This window comes from Microtus ochrogaster, chromosome 2, assembly GCF_000317375.1.
Source record: "Microtus ochrogaster isolate Prairie Vole_2 chromosome 2, MicOch1.0, whole genome shotgun sequence".
Lineage (NCBI taxonomy): Eukaryota > Metazoa > Chordata > Mammalia > Rodentia > Cricetidae > Microtus > Microtus ochrogaster.
This window is the reverse complement of record NC_022010.1, coordinates 47,106,568-47,124,234: the sequence shown is the minus strand read 5'-3', so window position 1 is coordinate 47,124,234 and position 17,667 is coordinate 47,106,568. Positions and strand designations below refer to the sequence as shown.

Here is a 17,667-nt window from a genome sequence, read left to right as displayed (position 1 = left end):
GTCTCGAACTCACAGAGATCCACCTGCCTCTGCCTCCCGAGTGCTGGGATTAAAGGCGTGCGCCACCATCGCCCAGCAAGAATTTCTTTAAAAGTAAAAGTTATGTATGTTCTTCGTACTCTCTGTGGTGGTTAAAGTACTTCTGAGTATTTGTTTTCAAGTTACAGGGGCAAAATCCAGCAGTTTAATAGAATGGCTCATGCTGATGTGTGAGCCATTCCCACCCCCGAGATTCAGATTCAGTAGGTAATGGATGGCCTGAGACATCTGCATATTTGCTGCTGATACACAGAGCACCAGGTCACAGTCTGAACAGCAGTAAGGCTGTATCACAGTCAGCTGCCAGTACAATATTATACTAACTGTTCAGTGTGTATCTCCATCACATCACAGTCAGCTGCCAGTACAATATTATACTAACTGTTCAGTGTGTATCGCCATCACATTGCTGTCTATATGCCCCTATAGTATATTTGTTCATTCTCATCATTCTTAATGTTATTAGACCCATATTAAAGCTAAAAAGAAGTTTTCTGTTAGGCTTTATAATACATAATATATAGCACAGGACTCTGCTCTGCACATGGCTTGTGTGTGTGTATAACATATATCTGTAGATTTATGTGCACCGGCAGTATCAGGATTCTATTTGTTTGTTTATTTAGGTTCATTGTTTTTGATTCAAACCTTTTACTTCCAAACTATTTACTATGTGAAAATTCAGCAGAATTTCTTCAAAAATTAGCTTTCTGGTTAAATGAGTCATATGTGGTAGAGTCAGCATGGAACATACTAGAAGCATTCTTATGCATGAGTATGACTCGTAGTCTGCCCTCAATGACTGTGACGCTGAAGACGAGCACCAAATGGAATTCATAAGTGCCATTTGGACTGCAAGTATTTTCCAAGTCTTTGATCAGTGTCTCCCTTCCTTCATTCCAGGCCCTTCGAGCCCATGGAGAATCAAGAGGACCTCAAGTAGGTTCTTTGAATCTAATACTGGGTTGTAGTTATTAAAACTTAAAGAATGAAAACCAGCTCTGCCATAAACGAAGTCTGCAAGCTCCAGCACATTTAATCCATCACGGTTCTGGCAAGCACCACCAGTCCACACCTGAGGAGCATTTTCTAAGTTTTTTTTTTTTTTTAAAAAAAAAGGGAGTAGCGGCAGTGGCAGCAGCGTGAAGTGTGTGTGTGTGTGTGTGTGTGTGTGTGTGTGTGTGTGCGAAGTTGCCGGGAAGGGAAGCTGGAAAAAGCCAGTGGAAGCTGGGAGTTGGTGACAAATTGGTCCTTTAAGATACACAGGAAATACCCAGAGGTTTCTGTCTGTTTAGTAAGTTAAACTGCAAAGCAGAGACTCATGAAATGTTTACTTTGATACATCCTCCTCCTTCCCAATCCATTAAACCCCAAATACATTTCCAGAAGACAGCTCAGCAGCCTTAAAAGGAAAGAGCCCTTGAAAGTTTAAAGAGCAGACCTCAGACTCACTTTCAAAAATCTCCATTGTTTCTGGGGTTTCAGGGAAAAGACACAATGAAAACAAAACAAAACAATGCCCTCTCTGCTGCTTCTAGAAGCTGACGTTGAGGCTTGAGAGAATTTAGAAGCATTTTTTTCATCCTTAGTGTGAAGACTCAGTACTGGCTGTCTGCGGGGACATGTGGCACGATTTTCACATTTGGTTAGACTTACACCTTCGCAAACAACAGAACCCACCAGGCCATCTTTGTGAAGTGACCCATTTTACAGAACGTAGTGTTTTCAAAATTAGTTTTCTACTCTGCCCCACGGCCAGAGTTTTGGTGAAGTTTATGCTAATGACTTCTTTTCTCCTCCTAACCTTGAAAACTGTAGCAAACAAAACAACAAGGTTACCACGGAAAAAAATTTGATGAGAAACCAAGTTTCCCAATTAAGGTGACCCTTACTGATGACTCTGGAGAAGTGCGTGTCCTGATCTGAATAATGGTTAATAATTGTACAGCGTGGGGAAGAAGCTTTTAAGTCTCTAATATTGGGCAGAATTTCTTTTTAAAAGAAAAAAGCCAGGCACTGGTCATGCACGCCTTTAATCCCAGCGCTTGGGAGGCAGAGGTAGGTGGATTTCTGTTAGTTTGAGGCCAGCCTGGTCTATAAAAGGAGTTCCAGGACAGGTAGGGCTGTTATACAGAGAAACCCTGTTTTGAAAAAAGAAAAGGAAAAAAGAGAGAGAGAAAAGAGGACTTTACACCAAGAAAGCAAGATTGCCATACTTTGAATTTGAGCAACACGTGATTCAGATACAGGCTGATGATTTCTAAGATGACAACGACTATCCTACCATTAACAGCAGTCATCAAACACATAGTAATAATGCATTCAAATCCTTCATGCTTGGCCAAGAGCACTCACTGCCCCACTAAGAGTGGAGCCAACTTTACACTTTCTATAAAGAGAAAAATCCTATTGGAGGGAGAAGAGGAAAATGAGAGGAAGCAGTAGGGGTGAGTTGTTAGCAGGTAGCACAAGTGACGTCCTAGGGCGAGCTGGCTTTAAAGCCAACAGTATGTAGGTAGAAGGAAAGTCAACATGTAGTGTGTAGTTAAGAAGGAAAGAGCCATTTAACCCAGATCACTGTCCGTTGTGCTGCCTTTCCTTAAGGATACACCATTGCCACATGGAACATGGCTGAGGTCACATGGCTGGAGCACATTAGCCCTCCTTCTTTCTCTGAACTTCTCCTTGGAAACCTCCGATGCCACACATTGAGGCTCTGTCATGCGGGCCGCATTTTAAATGAATGATTTCATATATGTCTGACTTACCTCACTAGCCACAACATATTTTGTAAACTGGAGGTTCACTGGTTGGATTCTACACATATCCATGTTTTGCTGGGCCCACACAATGTATTCGAAGAACTGGAATTAGTTGCTAGCACGCCCTCCCTCCACACACACAGAATCTGGGTTCTGATTTGTTGTGACACTGTGGGCCCAGCACTGAGCTCCCCTGTGCTGGGGCCCTCCTCTTCCTGTGCACTACCAGAACTCTTGTTCTCTCAGCTGCTTGAGTCTGTGACCTCTGAACGACGTCCCACTCCTAAAGAGGACAAAGCCTTTGTCCTCATCTTCCCAGAGTACAGCCATGTGTTATTTACATATCAGGTGAGAAAAAATCTCTGCCCTCAAAGTCCAAAAGCAAAGAAACGGATGTGAGAAGTGATGGATCAGAGACAAGAGGCTGAAAGGAAGCCATGCATGGGTACAAATGACAAGGACTTTTCACTTCCTTAAAAGGGATGAAGACCTGTTCTATTAGTTCATAGGGCGATGATCTTTAAATCTCTTTAAGAGGAAATTAGAAGAGGCCTTGCATTTTAAAAGCTTCCCTGAAGACAGGGACTGGATCTGGATTTTCTCATGAGGTCATCCACTCCCAGGTGTATTTCACTGAGCAAGGAAGCAAAGTTTCAGGCTATCCTTTGCAGTACTGACTAGGCAACAGAGAAATTACCCTAAAGCAGCCTTCCCTTCCTATCCCTCTACAGAATCTCAAAGACAATGACAGGAATGTAGCTCAGGGCCCGCTGTGAATTTGTACCAAATGCCTTGCTGCAGTCTCAGCTGAACAAGGCACTCAAGTGTGAGTTAGGTCAGAAGGCAGGAAGAATAGCACCCCCGAATGACAAATACATGACCTAAGAACTACACTTTAACTTCAGAGAACCCCAGGAATGTTAGGGCATGCCTGCAATTTCAGCACTCAGGAGATCACTGAGTTCAAGGCCGGGTTAAGCCACGTAGTCAAGCTCATTCTCTAACAGCGAATGGGCTGGATGATTTACTTCAGTGGTACACTGCCCCTCTAAGCTTGCACAGGACCCTGGGCTTCATCCTCATTGCTTCAGATGACACCAAGACTCAAGAGAAAGGCACTTTTTTTTTTTTTTAAAGCTTTGCGCTCTAAGGGAAGACATTTTACAGTTTCAGCCTTCTACCGAAAAGTCTCTGCAATTTTCCTGCAGTTCTGTTGAGACTGACAGGGAGAAAAGCGAATGGAGATGGTGGCGGGGTGCGTGGGGATTCAGAGGAGAAGGGAATCTGTATGATCTGAAGCCGGAGGAACCAATACTAAGCGGTTTGGGATTTGGGGTATACCACCCTAAACTGTCAGGAAGGATAGGAGGTCAATAATGGGAAGTCTGCAGAAACATCCCAGAATAAACATCTGCCTTACTTGGCAAATTGTCTCCGCCTACTTGCGGAGGTGACTTCATTTTTCATTTCAAAGAATTACAGCCTAAAACCGTACCCATATAAGCGTCTGGAACTGGGCAGTTTCACTCCCTAAGCAGAGTCTTATCACGGTCTCTGAAATCTCCAGCTCTGCTTAGTGTCCTGCTCTGAGCCGTGGGAGAGACAGCTGGGTACACTGGGTAAGAGCATGGAGTCCTGGGTCTGACAAGATATGGAGAGCAGTTCTGTTTTGCCAATCAGACAATAAAGGAAGTCAAGCAACTCCCTCAGCCAATTTCTTTGCAAAAGGGAAGTATAAATTACATGCTATCTGGACTCTGACACATGAATGAGAGAATATACTCACTTAGCACTGCACTTTGGAGCCAGAGTTTTCACAATGTTTATAAAGATTCAAAAGATGGCCAGGTGAGTGAAAGGTCATCAGGATATTTGAGGAACATGGAATAGTTGGCTTGCACCATGCTTGCTAATGGTCATTTTGAACAAGGATGAGGCCAGAGACCCCATGAAAAGAATAAGGTCAGAGTGACTGGAGTAGAAAGGATGAGCTATGTTGAGGCATGCTCACAACTACGGCTCCCTGATGAAGTGCGCTCATTTACGAGACAGTGGGGCAGGCAGGGGCTGCTGTGCACAAAGCCAGCTGTCTCATGGGGAGCCTGATCCCCAAGCCTTGGATTTCAACCAGCTGAACTAACTGGTAACAGATAACCAACAACACGTTCCTTGCCTGCAGGCCAGCAGTCTTACAAGGACACATCATGAGAATTCTAACAAGATGCAGAACACAGGATACACTTTAGTGTTACCAAAGAACATGTAATATTTCAAAATTTGGAGAAACTGCAGCTACTCTGTTTATTCCAATTTATAAGTCAGTTCCACAGCCTGACAGGTCTGAGCTTTTATCGGCCCCTCTCCTTGATGACGTAATGAGTATCTCAAACTAATTTGGCAAGACTGGAAGAGCTTGCACCTAAAGGCAAGTCATCGTTCCTTAAAGAAAGCTCTTACTGCCTGCCTGGTGTGCTATCAACAGATTGCACATACTGGAGAATGTCTACATGCCTTGTAGATCATGTGGTCATGCAGGTCAAACAGTGAATATGATTGTCGGTAGGATGGACTGATTCTGACAATGCTATAGTGGATAAGGGAGAGCCAAGGAAGTGTTTGAGGATGCAAAGGATTCTAGGGAAAGAATTTTAGAGAGGCATTATTTGGGATGCTGAGGTCAGAGCTAGAGACCTATACTGAAAACCTTTGGGTACTATAGGAAATGATCAGAACAGGACAGGATCAAAGAGACTCCGAATCAGGGCTGGGCTGATCAGAGACCCTCTGAGTGGCAATACCACAAGGATGTTGGCAAGAATCCGAGTCATGAACTTCCTATAAAGATAGTTCTAGCCTGACGTCAAAATCCTATAGGCCAAGGGGTAAGGCAGAACATGGAAACAAGAAAGGACAATAGAGGCAGGACTAGCTGTGGCCAGCTAGCAAACAACAGTGATCATCTGGAACGGCTTGTCCTGTAACAATGAAACCGAGCTCAACAGAGCCTCATGGGGCTAAATTAGAAACTGCCCCTCACATCTGAACAATTTAGTTCTTGTGTGTAGCAGCAGAGGCGTTACAGAGAAAGGGAGCAAGGGGAATCCAGGCAGTGTGATCAAAGTGTGCATTTCATTGTTGAGCTTGAATGTGTTGGTGGAAATCACCAAAAGGCAGTGGAAAGCTGAGAGGAAGTGCTGTGTGAAGTTCTATTCTTTTTTGGGAGGCCTACCACCCAGCTCCCAAATAAACCACACATGGAGGCTTATTCTTAGTTATGAATGTCTGGCCTTAGCTTGGCTTATTTTTGGCCAGCTTGTCTTCTCTTAAATTATCCCATCTACCTTTTGCCTCTGGGCTTCTATCTTTCTCTATTTCTGCATACCTTACTTCTTTCTCCACGGCTGTGGTATAGCTGGGTGGTTGGCCCTGGTGTCCTCCTCTTGTCTCTCGTTCCTCCACTATCCTTTCTGCCTGCCTGTGCTGCCTATCCTTCCTTGTTCCTGCCTCAAGCAGCTCTTTATTAAACCATCAGGTGTTTTAAACAGGCAAAGAAACACAGTATCATAGAGTTAAACAAACATAGCATAAACAAAAGTAACACACCTTAAAATAACTTTCTACAACAAGGAAGAGACCAGTGGTTTTCCCTTCAGTTGCCTAAGTATGTTTAATGTGCTCCCACCCTCCACCCCCACTACGCCCCTGAGTATGCCACATCAGTGAGAATATTCAGTTAAATTCCTAAATCCTGGTCCAGGTGGGACATGTGAATAGGGAACCACACACAGGCAAGAATATATGGCTCTGTCTGATTAAATAGCTATTTTGCAGTCCCAGCCAATGAAGAAATATGACTCCTGTATTGTAGATCTTCTAGTTTTGTGAAAAGTCAGATAATTTCTTTGTGAATTCTTCTATTATTAGCAAATAGTCCATTTCCTTTTAAAATAGTCATTGTGCAAGCCACAAAAATCACATCTGGGACAGGATGAACATGGTACCTGAGTTAGTTACTCATGTACTCTTCGATCACAACTTTAGTTAAGGAAGAGTTTAAAATCAACAGGCATGATCTAGAAAGTGTCCATGTCTGATTCCTGGCCAGCCTTCGGCATCCCAGAGAGGCTCACGTGGGACAGAGAATCTGAGATAATGTGGCTCTTCAGAACTGTGGCTCTGGGGACAATGCGGCACATACTGACGTAAGCCTAACATCCAGATGTACAGAACAAAGTACAGGATTTGAGAAGTTAAGTGTGGGCCAAAATCAATGCCTGAAAACACTTGGATGTAATTTACTTTGCTTCTAGTAGAAAGTAGCATATTAATGCTAGAGAACAAAAATCTGGACCCGGGGGCAAGTTTATGAAATGTAACACGCTTAGCAAGTGCTACGGCAGTGACCACAAAACTGATTAGTTAGGGTTGCTGAGGCTTTGGAAAGCTTTGCAGGTAAGAAAGACATCAGCAGTGAAAATAAATGCTCAGCATGCCAAATGGATGGTAAGCAAAGCTCAAGGGTGCTTTGCTTGAGACTAGATAAATACAACACTCATGTATCAGGTTGTCTACTCTGTTTTACATTTATGCACTAGAGATCTGAACGTGACTTTATTTGGAAATAGGATCATGGTAGATCTGATTCAGTGAAAACAGTACTGGATTATGGTGGGCCCCAATCCAGTGACTTGTGTCCTTACAAGATGACAGAACTTGTCACACAGACACACAGTGAATGAACAGTCAGTGCAAAGGCAGACTGAGTGCAGAGCTACACTACTACAACTAAGGGACACCGAGGACTGCTGGCAGCCACTAGGAGCTACGAAAGCCAAGCAAGCGTTTTAGGGCCTCTGCTGGAGGTACAGCCTTGCTGACACTCTGACTTCAAAGTCTGGCCTTTAGAACTGCGTGAGAAAAACATGCACCGTGCTGCAAGCCAGAGCAGCAGAGAAGCTCCAGGAGGCTGGCTTCTCCTGCCACTCATGGGCTGGAGGCATGCTAGGGTGGATCATGCACTGACTTACAATCACAGATGAGACTGATGCAGTATGTAGGGTACAATTCAGAAAGGCCCAGGAAGCACAGCTTTATCAAGTCATGATTACTGTGTTTCAGGAGAGACTGGAGTGAGAAGTACTATGGTCTGAACATGTGCTTCAGAGCTTGTGCTTTTGGCAAACTTTGACCTGAGTTTGGATCCCCAAACCCATGTGGCAAGCTGGGTGTGGACTTGGACACACCTGTAACCCGTGTGCGGCGCGGGGACAGAGACAGGGAAATTGCTGCAACTTGTGCCTGCTAGCCTAGGCAAACTTATTAGTTCTAGGTTCAGAAAGAACTCCCCCCCCCAACTGAATAATGTGGTTGGTTACAGAGGAGGACACCAGCACCCTTCTTTGTAGATTGTAGTATTCTGTTAGAATCACAAAATGGACTAAAACAAGCAATATTGACTGGTAGGTAACCAAATGCAGGGTGGTCTACTGTAAGCATTTATCTCACAGTCGAACTAAATTTCAGTCATACATTATAGTTTTTCCATATCTCAGCCTTCCTACCCTAGCTAGTGTCTAACTTAGTTTCTTTGTATTTGAGTAGAACTAGAAAAAAAAAGCACAAAATAATTAAGATCGTCACATATCTAAAAAACAAGATTAGGTATGAATTTGTGGGGCTAGGTGCCTGCCCCTAAATTCTAACATAAAATGTTGGGTAGAGAAACACAGCATTAATTTAGTCAAGGATTTTCATTGTCAATAATTTGATGTAGGCTTTGTACATTCAAGACTGAGACTCACTTTTCTGTAACAGGCCCCCATTTCTGTTTGCAGCCCAAGAAGACAGACAAGTCTTTAGTAGACTCACTTCAGTAAATACAACCTCAATGACAGCATACAGTGTATAAGACTCACCTCAAGTGGGATGCGGTTGTAGGAACCACATCCAACACACAACTACCATTACTACAAAGACCCTGGCACAAAAGTTACCTTTGTAATTCTGGTGCACAGATGTGAATCCCTCACAAACATGTTATTTACTAGCAGTGGTATTGCTTTGAATCTGCCTTTTAAAAAAATTAAATTCCACTTCCGTGGTGTGTATGTGCATGCCATGGCACACGTGTGGAGGTCAGAGCACAGCTTTCACAGTTACTCTCTCCTCTCACCGTTCAGGTTCTGGGAGGTCTTCTGGCTTGGCAGCAAGTGCCTTTATCTGACGAGCCATCTTGTCCCTACGTCAGTTTATTATTAGTTTTTGGACTGAGCATGTCTTCTCATGCAAAACCCCAACAGAACATACTACTGTTATCATAACATGCTTGCATCTTACTTACATACATGCCAAGAAGATCCTGAACTTGACTTCTAATTACTAGAACATCTCACGAGGTCTTGGGCAGGTCACGAGTAATGCCCATTAGTATTCTAAATAAATTCTAAGACATGAAAAATGTTTCATGGTAATATTACCTATTATTTAAGGACAAATGGTGCCTTATATGTGGTTCTTAAATATTTTGTGTTTCTTAGTAGCAATATGTAAAATAATTATACCACAATATAACTTAAGAAAACAAATATGAATATAAGGCACATTATAGTAAATGATATATTAGTAATGTTTAACACATTATACATATTTTGGGAATAGGGGTTCTTAGCACTTATTATTCATTTTTGAATTCTAATTATTTCAGAATATAATATAAACCATTTCTCCTTCAAACTGCTAAAACAGTTTAGTCTAGATGTATACTGAGGTACCAAAATGAATTTATAAAAAATTACAACAAAATGTGGGAGAATTAAGTGCTAGGGAGATTGTCATTCATTCACATTTCTAATTTATGAAAAGAGTTTTGTTAACCTCCCTAACCTATCTTCATAATAAATATATTCAAGCGATTTAAAAGTAGATTTATATCACAATAGGACTGCTATTAGTTTGAGGTCAACCTGGGCTACATAATATTGGCAACAGGCTAGGCCACACTGTGAGAGTATAGCTCAAACAAACAATAACCACATAAACAAACAAAAAAAAAGAACATGAATCAATATCACTTGTCTGTATTTTCTCTATGGAGGGTGGGGAGATAACTGGTAAGAGCCTCTGCTACCAAAAACATGTGAAGACAAGGTTGGTAGAAGGAATTGCAAAGCTACCTTTTGCCCAAATTATGACTGTAAAGACTCAATTTGAGGAGCTACTCTGTGGTTCAAAAGCAATATATAAGATCTGAGGACATTTACAGATTTCTTATAAAAGTAAAATCCGGGGCTGGGGAGATGGCACAGTGGGTAAACTGTGAGTATGAGGATCACAGTGCGGATAAGCAGCATCTGTGTTAATGTTGGACGGGTGTGGTACCCACCTGGAAGAGCAATGCTTGGGAGGCAGAGACAGAGATCCTGGAGCCAGCTAGTTACCTAGACTAGCCAAGCTGGGGAGCTCTGGGTTCAGGCTGCCTCAATATATAAAGTGGAAAGAGAGCAAAGAAGACACCTGATGTCAACCGTGAGTCTCCACATATACACACAAACATACCTGCAAACACAACAACGCACACATGCATGCACATACACACACATGCTAAAAACAATGGAAACCATTAAAATGTTTCTGATTTAATTTAAATCTTCTCATAATTAGGTTACTGTCCAATTTTAGCATTGAACCATATTTAATATCAACTTCAAGATGGTTGTATATTTTCATACTGAGTACGGCACATAAATCTTAAAAAATGTTGGCAGATGAATGGACAAATGGTTTTAATAAATGTATTCTGCTAGGTGAGTCTGGTGATTTAGAAATTATTTTCTTTTTGGCTTAAGACACCAAAGAGCTTAAAGCTAAGCTGCCATTATGCATAATGGCATAATGGGATAGACAGTCTGTATGTCTATCCTCTATTATCACTTCTGGCTCCGAATTTCAAACACCCTGACTACCTCAAGTAGTAACTGTCATACTGTACTGCATTTGTTTTAGGAATGAGGGAACAATTAGTAAAAGGAAAAGTCCCTCCTAGAAATATGATATTTTGATACTTTTTAAATCTTCCCTGTAACACTGAGTAATTAAAAAAAAAAAAGCAATAAAAAAAACCAACATCCTCTCCAAATTAACACTATTCCTTTCTATAAGTTCTGAGCTTCATGGTAAAGTCAGGGCTCTCTCCATCCCGGAAGAGGCATGAAATCAGTGAAGAGAACAGTTATAGGCTAGCACGGTCACAATGTGCTCCTCTTCCTCAAAGCTGAGGAGCCCCGTGCTCCCAAAGGTGCAGCTTCCAACACTAAGTGAAAAGGAAAGGTGAAACAGAGCAAGAGAGCTAGTCAAGCCGGAGGCAAAGCTCCCCAGTTCTGCCCAGCCGAGTTTAGACATCAACTTTGGTTCTGACATAAAGAATTAATGTTTGGGCCAAAGAGATGACTGGATCAGTAAAGGGCTTGACAAGCAAGCACGAGGGCTTGAGTTTTGGACCCCAGAACCCACATACACACAAAAAGTCCAGGTACTGAGGTGTATGTCTGTAATTTCAGCTCATGAGGCGTGGTGAGGGGGGACATGGAAGGATAAATGGCTCCCTGGAGTTCACCAGCCGTCACTTTAGCTCAGTCAGTCACTTCCAGGGCCAGTGACAGATCCTGTCCCATAAAATAAGGTAGAATTGAATTAAGGAAGACACAAAATGTTGACCTCTTGCCTCCACCCACACACGTGTGTGTTCATACCCCCCCCCACATTCATAAACATATACACCACATAAACCCCTACAAAAATTAATATTCTTTTTGTGATGTTCCACTAATCCCTTTAAGATGAAATCAATTTAGGTTTGAAAATAGACTATTGTGTATGTGGTAACTTACATTCCATGATATAAACAAAAGCACTTTTCAACAATTGTCCAAGCCCATATTTAAACAATTAGCCTACTCTAGGCCATCATGTCAAGCTTTACAAAATTCTGCACAACAGATTTCCTTTAAAGAATAAAATACAATTTAGGAAGCTTAAGATAAATATAAGTAAGAGAAAAGCCCAGAGCTAAACAATTCTGGAATGCAGGCTTGTCTGTGGGCAGGGGAACAGCACCTGCACCTGCTGTTTCCTGCACATGAGGTGGCCAGAAGAAAGGAGTTCTGCTTTGTGTTTTGTTTTCCTCTCTAAGTGACAGCCTCCAAGAGTGGTTTGAGAACCATCTGGCATTTCCACCATCATGCACAGCTTCTTCCCTCCCACCCCACGAGGAATGTGTCACAGTAACTTTGCACCCACACATACGGCTCCAGGGTGGCCACTGACTGAATTGGACTGAGCTGTTTGTGTCTGCAGCTTGCTCTGGTTAGCTCCAGCTGCAGGGAAGGGCTGGCTTTGCAGCCCTTCTATCTATTCCCTCTCTTCCCCCACCCACCTTGAACAAATGCTGAAGGCAGCTGCCACAGACTACTTGCTGAGCCCAGAAAGGAGGGGACTCTGGGGATAAAGAGGTGAACCGGCCAGTTAAAGTCATAGCTCAGTTTCAAGGTAAACAGACAATGGAAGGTGTGTGGTGTGGTCTAGACAGTCCCATTCTATGAGCTATAGACTTAGGTTATGAGGGCTGGGGTCTTACATTTGTGAGACAGGCTAAGAAAGAAAAGCAGAAAAGTAGAACTGGATGTGGCTAGTTGATTCATATATCTAACACCACTTTGGCTCCAGACATTCTTTTATTATTAACTGTGACTCCTTCATTCTCTTAAGCTATGGCCTAGTGTTCTTTAGTGGGGTATTATGTAGAAGATCTACCTCTATGCAAAAAATGGAAACAAACACCCTGCTCTGTCATTTTATCAGCCAAAATATATGCCCTCCTTTTTTACAAATGCCTTCTGGGAAGAGCAGGGACCCCCTCCCCCCCAAAGCAAAGCCCTCAAAGGCTCTGACCCTTAGAAAACAAAGATGCCCAAATTCTGAGAGGTGGGAGATTTGGTAAGGGTCACTGGACAGTGTGGAGGAACTCCAGGTTCTTTCAGTGGGGCATACTGTCCCAGGGGACAGAACGGTGTCCCAGTGGACACCTGCAGTTGAATCACTGTGTAGAGAGGTACAAACCACGGGGAGAGCGTTTACATACAGAACACTAGGGTTTTGTTTGTGGTCACTCAATCTTTCAGTCAGTAGTTTAATAAAACTTGCTTTTTTAGGAGTTACTAACGATAAGGGTATTTTAAAGGAATGCCTCGTAACTTAGATATTTTAACATACAAAATTCGAATTCATGTTATCAAAGCTTTACACAAAGAGAGAGGGGAGTTCCCACTAGTTGTTTTGTTTTGATTTGAGACAGGGTCTCAGTGTGTAGACCAGAATGGCCTTGAGTTTACAGAGATCTTCCTGGCTCTGCTTCCTAAGGGCTGGCATTAAAGGTGGATAAGCAGTAAAGATGGATTAAAAACCACACTAATAAATGCTGTCTCATTACCTTCTTTGACAAATTCACTTTATTTTTTTTTAAAAAACAAACACATAGAATTCCCAATGACCCCTTACCACCTATGAATTTATTATTAAACATATTTAATATGTTATTAAATATATAAATTTAGGATTTAATCCTACACATGATCCTAGGAGGTGGCAGAGAATGGATCATTATTCCCATCCTATTGCTAACAAGACAAAACAACAAAAATGCCCAAACTAAAGCCTAAAAAAATTGGGGGTAAAGTTTATTACCTTTGCAACTTGGAGATAGTATTATTTACAGTACAATCTGAAAAATCAAGCCAGGAGTCAGTATTATGGATGATCACTTAACAACAGCCCCCTTCTCTAGCACTTAGGGGTGTGGTCCCCACATTCACTTGCAGCAGCTATTAACAATGTGGAAGGGCTGGAGAGATGGCTCAGTGGTTAAGAGCATTGCCTGCTCTTCCAAAGGTCCTGAGTTCGATTCCCAGCAACCACATGGTGGCTCACAACCATCTGTAATGGGGTCTGGTGCCCTCTTCTGGCCTGCAGGGATACACACAGACAGAATATTGTATACATAATAAATCAATAAGTAAATAAATAAATAAATATTTTTTTTTAAAAAAAAATCAATGTGGAAAATAGGTAAACTGGCTCCTTACCCATTCACCCCTCACTGCGTGAGGTAACCCGGATGAAGCACTGAGCACACAAAAGTGAACCAGCCCTCTTTTCCATGTGGGGCATTCGGAAGATTTCTGCAAAGCTTTAGTGCCATCTTCCAGCTGGTCGCAGCTGGCCCCAAATAGAGATGGGCAAGTGGCTGACTGAAGGCCTGATCCCGCACACTGAAGAGTGTTTCCCCTTCAGTCATAAGCCGTCGCTCCCTGCGCAATTCCATCAACTACTTACTACAACCTGCCAAGCTGAGAACTTACAGGGCATTGCATGCTCTAGAAATGATACTGTGGCGCACCAGCTGGACTGCTAGTGAACCACAGAAAGGGAGCTTATTGGTTTTCACTGACAACTTTGATAGAGATGAAGCATGATCAGATACCTTTAACTTCACAGTCAAGGGAAGAGAATTCCGAACTTCCCAGGTTTAAGCATACCTGGAGCAGAACAAGGCGTATACTGCCTAGAATCACAATCTGCAATTGTACCGTAGTTACTGGCATCTAAACAGCTGGCATTTCCTGCTCTGAGCAGTTTCACATATCTGCGAGATTGGACTTACAGGGTTGCCAGTGTCCTGGAAGATTCCTGGGCACTGGTGGTGAATACGGACAGCTGTGGAGCCTCGGGGGACAGGGGAAGAGCCAATTTGTCGCCTTCCCACAATCCCTTACTATTCCCTTGTCTTTTAATTCCCCTTCCTTAAAAAATTAACAAAGCAAGCATGTGGCAAATGTGTTTCCATTTTCCACCAAGAATGCAGACAGGGACAACTTCCCCTTCTCTTCTCTCATCTTCTCCAGCTCCACCTCCCCCCCCACCCACATGACCTCATCCCTAGGCAGAAAGGACACCAGCTGCAGGGAGGGTCTGCCTGCACCGAGTGGGATCATTACCATCATTAGTAATGCCAAGAGGCCCAGACAGTTGTGCCGACATGTGTAGTGTGTTACAGCTCTGTGGTCGCCCCACATTCACAACAAAGCTGCTGTCTGCAAATGGAAAGGCTTTGCCTTCCTAAGGCGAATGCTACAAAAGAACACCCAGATATTTCTTAGCAAATCAATCAGCCACTGCAGCAGCAGTGAGAAACCCACAAACCTGGTCACCCAGTCTCACAAGGCGTACAGAGATCCAATGATTCATCTGCAGAAAATGAAAACGCCAGATTTTTCAGGAGGAGAATACTAGAAGGTTGTTTGCAAGCGGAAAATGAAAATTAGGGAAAAACTGTCTATATGGATATACTGAAAGCCAGTGTCTTTATCTCAGTTCTTACAGACACGTGTTCAATCTTTCACCCATTCATTACTAGAACTCCATTCCTGTTAACCAATGCCATCTTATCCCACAGAACGAGGCTCTAAGACTTTGTTAAATGCTGTGATAATTACTATATAACAAACACTTATTACTAGCTGGATAATAGGCTGTATTTTGTTAAGACTCCACAACCTGTTTAACATACAGATAACACTATTTCCATGCTTACCATTGTGGCTACAGAGGGCTGACGGAGTTCTGACCTTACTCTTGGAGCCAGGATCTTTTCCTAAGCTCATCCATGTTCACATTTAAATATCTGTAAGCTGCTACCCAACTTAGGTCCCAAACTAGACATATATTCTGAGCTAAAGATCTTTCTTCACAATGACTTTATGACATCTCCACTTGCATAAATCAACAAACTGAACGTGGGACCACTGCTTATCTGCTGAGAAGCAAATTCTCCCTTCAGGAAACAGTACTTCATTCTAGAAGAGTAGAAGTCTTAAGAGACAGCCTCCTACTCTGCAACGCTACAAATCCAGAGAGAAAGCAAGCGCTGTCAGTTCTTCCCTTGAACTTGTCTTGACAATGAGAGTAATTTTAAAGCACTGCTATGATCACATCGTGCTACCCAACCCCATTCCAAATATCTTTCTGTTCTTATGGTAGCTCACTCCATACAGAATGTAGCCGAGACTCCAGCTACTCTGCAAGCATGTGTGGGAGAATTGCTTGAGTCTGTAACTAAGATCCCATCCGGGACAACACAGTGAAAACCAGAAACTTGTGTGTGTGTGTGTGTGTGTGTGTGTGTGTGTGTGCCTCGTGTGTATGTGTGTGTAATTTAAATGGCTAATCTTTGCCATTAGGAAAGATCAGAATTCTTGCTGGTGCCTAAAGTGCCTTGCTAAATCTGATGCTATCTTTCTACCTTCCTCCCACTCCAGGGCTCCAGCTTCTGAGCTCCTCTTTTGTCCCAGGTTCTCTCCTGCATTAGTGTTTTAGAACAGGCTGTTCTACAATCATGAGGCCCTTATCCTCTTTGCTTGGCTAGCACCTGCCCATCGTGGGAACCTTAGCTCAACTACTACAGAGTAGCTTTTTCTGCCTCTAACTCAACTTTCTCCCATTTCTTCTTTCTGACACACACACACACACACACATATAAATACTTATATAACTCCTATTAAAGGTTGTGTCTCTATGAGTTACCCAACTGAATACAGATCTGATGAGGGCAAAGACAAAGTTTATATTGTATCCATTATGCTTAGCACAGTGCCTAGCACCCGTGAAGTACTCAGTCGGTACTTTTCACATCATTAAACAAAAGAAATTTGCTTCAAGTCACAGGATTTGAGCAGAAATTTTAGTTTGATTACTCTTTTGGTTTTTTGAGACAAGGTCTCTGTATGTAGTCCTGGCTCTCTAGGAGCTTGCTATGTAGACCAGGATATCCTTGCACTCATAGAGATCCTCCTGCCTCTGGAGTGCTAGTATTAAAGACATGCATCACCAGGCCCAGACAGGTCTCCCCACCCTAAACATGTTACTTTTTAGTATCTTTTAAAGCAAAAGGGTTCTCCATAAGCTTTAGGGATGTAAAATTTGAAGTTTCAAAGTCCTTATCCACCAACATGGCTGGAGAGTTAGATGGATAAAAGGAGTGGAGACTGGCTGGAAATGATAAGAAGGGCAGGGAATCGGTCTCTTATGCCACACATGATATAACCAGAATCTACTGGCCTGTATGGATAGTCCAGTGGAGAAGGGCTGTGAATAAGAGAAAGGAGAACTTAGAGTTTGCTGAGCAGCAAGCAATAAGCCTGAACAAATTGAGATTCAAGAATTAAGCAAATAAATTGCAAGAAGGACTTAGAAGCTGTTTTTGCTAAAATGCAACAACTCTTGACTTGGGCCTGCAGATGTGCAATGAGAGAAACTCAGAGCATTTCCCTCCACTGGCAACCATGGCCCTTAATTTGCATGATTCTCCTGTGATCATTTTAGATTTCTAGGAGCAACAGATCTGATAGTTGCATTAACAGCTTTTGACTTACTAGAGGCTAATTAATTAATTAATAGATGCTAATTCAGCAACAGGGTATTTCTTACAGCTTCTGGTCAGTGCTCTCTCTGACCTCAGTCTGACTTCGACCATTTTTCTGTGCATGCTTCTTACCCTCTACTACTTCAGTCTTCCTATAGAACCTAGATGTTAATGCCAGTACCCTTGGAAGGCAGGGTTAAGGAAGCTGGTCCTCTGCCTTCTAACTATACCTATATTGGTTAAATATCTCCCTTTGCCTTTAATACTTTCATCTCATTAATTGGCATATTTGAGCTAGTTGGCAGAAACTGGTCCACTGGAATTCCTAGAGCTGGGTTTCTGACATAAAACTCTTATAATAAAAATCTTTATTTAATCTAACTAGAAACATGAACA

The 17,667-nt window shown here is 42.5% G+C and overlaps 2 protein-coding genes across 4 annotated transcripts in view; one reads left to right on the top strand and one right to left on the bottom strand.

Annotated features, from left to right (window-relative positions):
* The window catches only part of Cmss1 (cms1 ribosomal small subunit homolog), a 290,654-nt gene that overhangs the window by 89,218 nt on the left and 183,769 nt on the right, over positions 1-17,667 (bottom strand). The gene's annotated exons all lie outside the window — the stretch shown is intronic.
* The window catches only part of Filip1l (filamin A interacting protein 1 like), a 225,039-nt gene that overhangs the window by 43,511 nt on the left and 163,861 nt on the right, over positions 1-17,667 (top strand). The gene's annotated exons all lie outside the window — the stretch shown is intronic.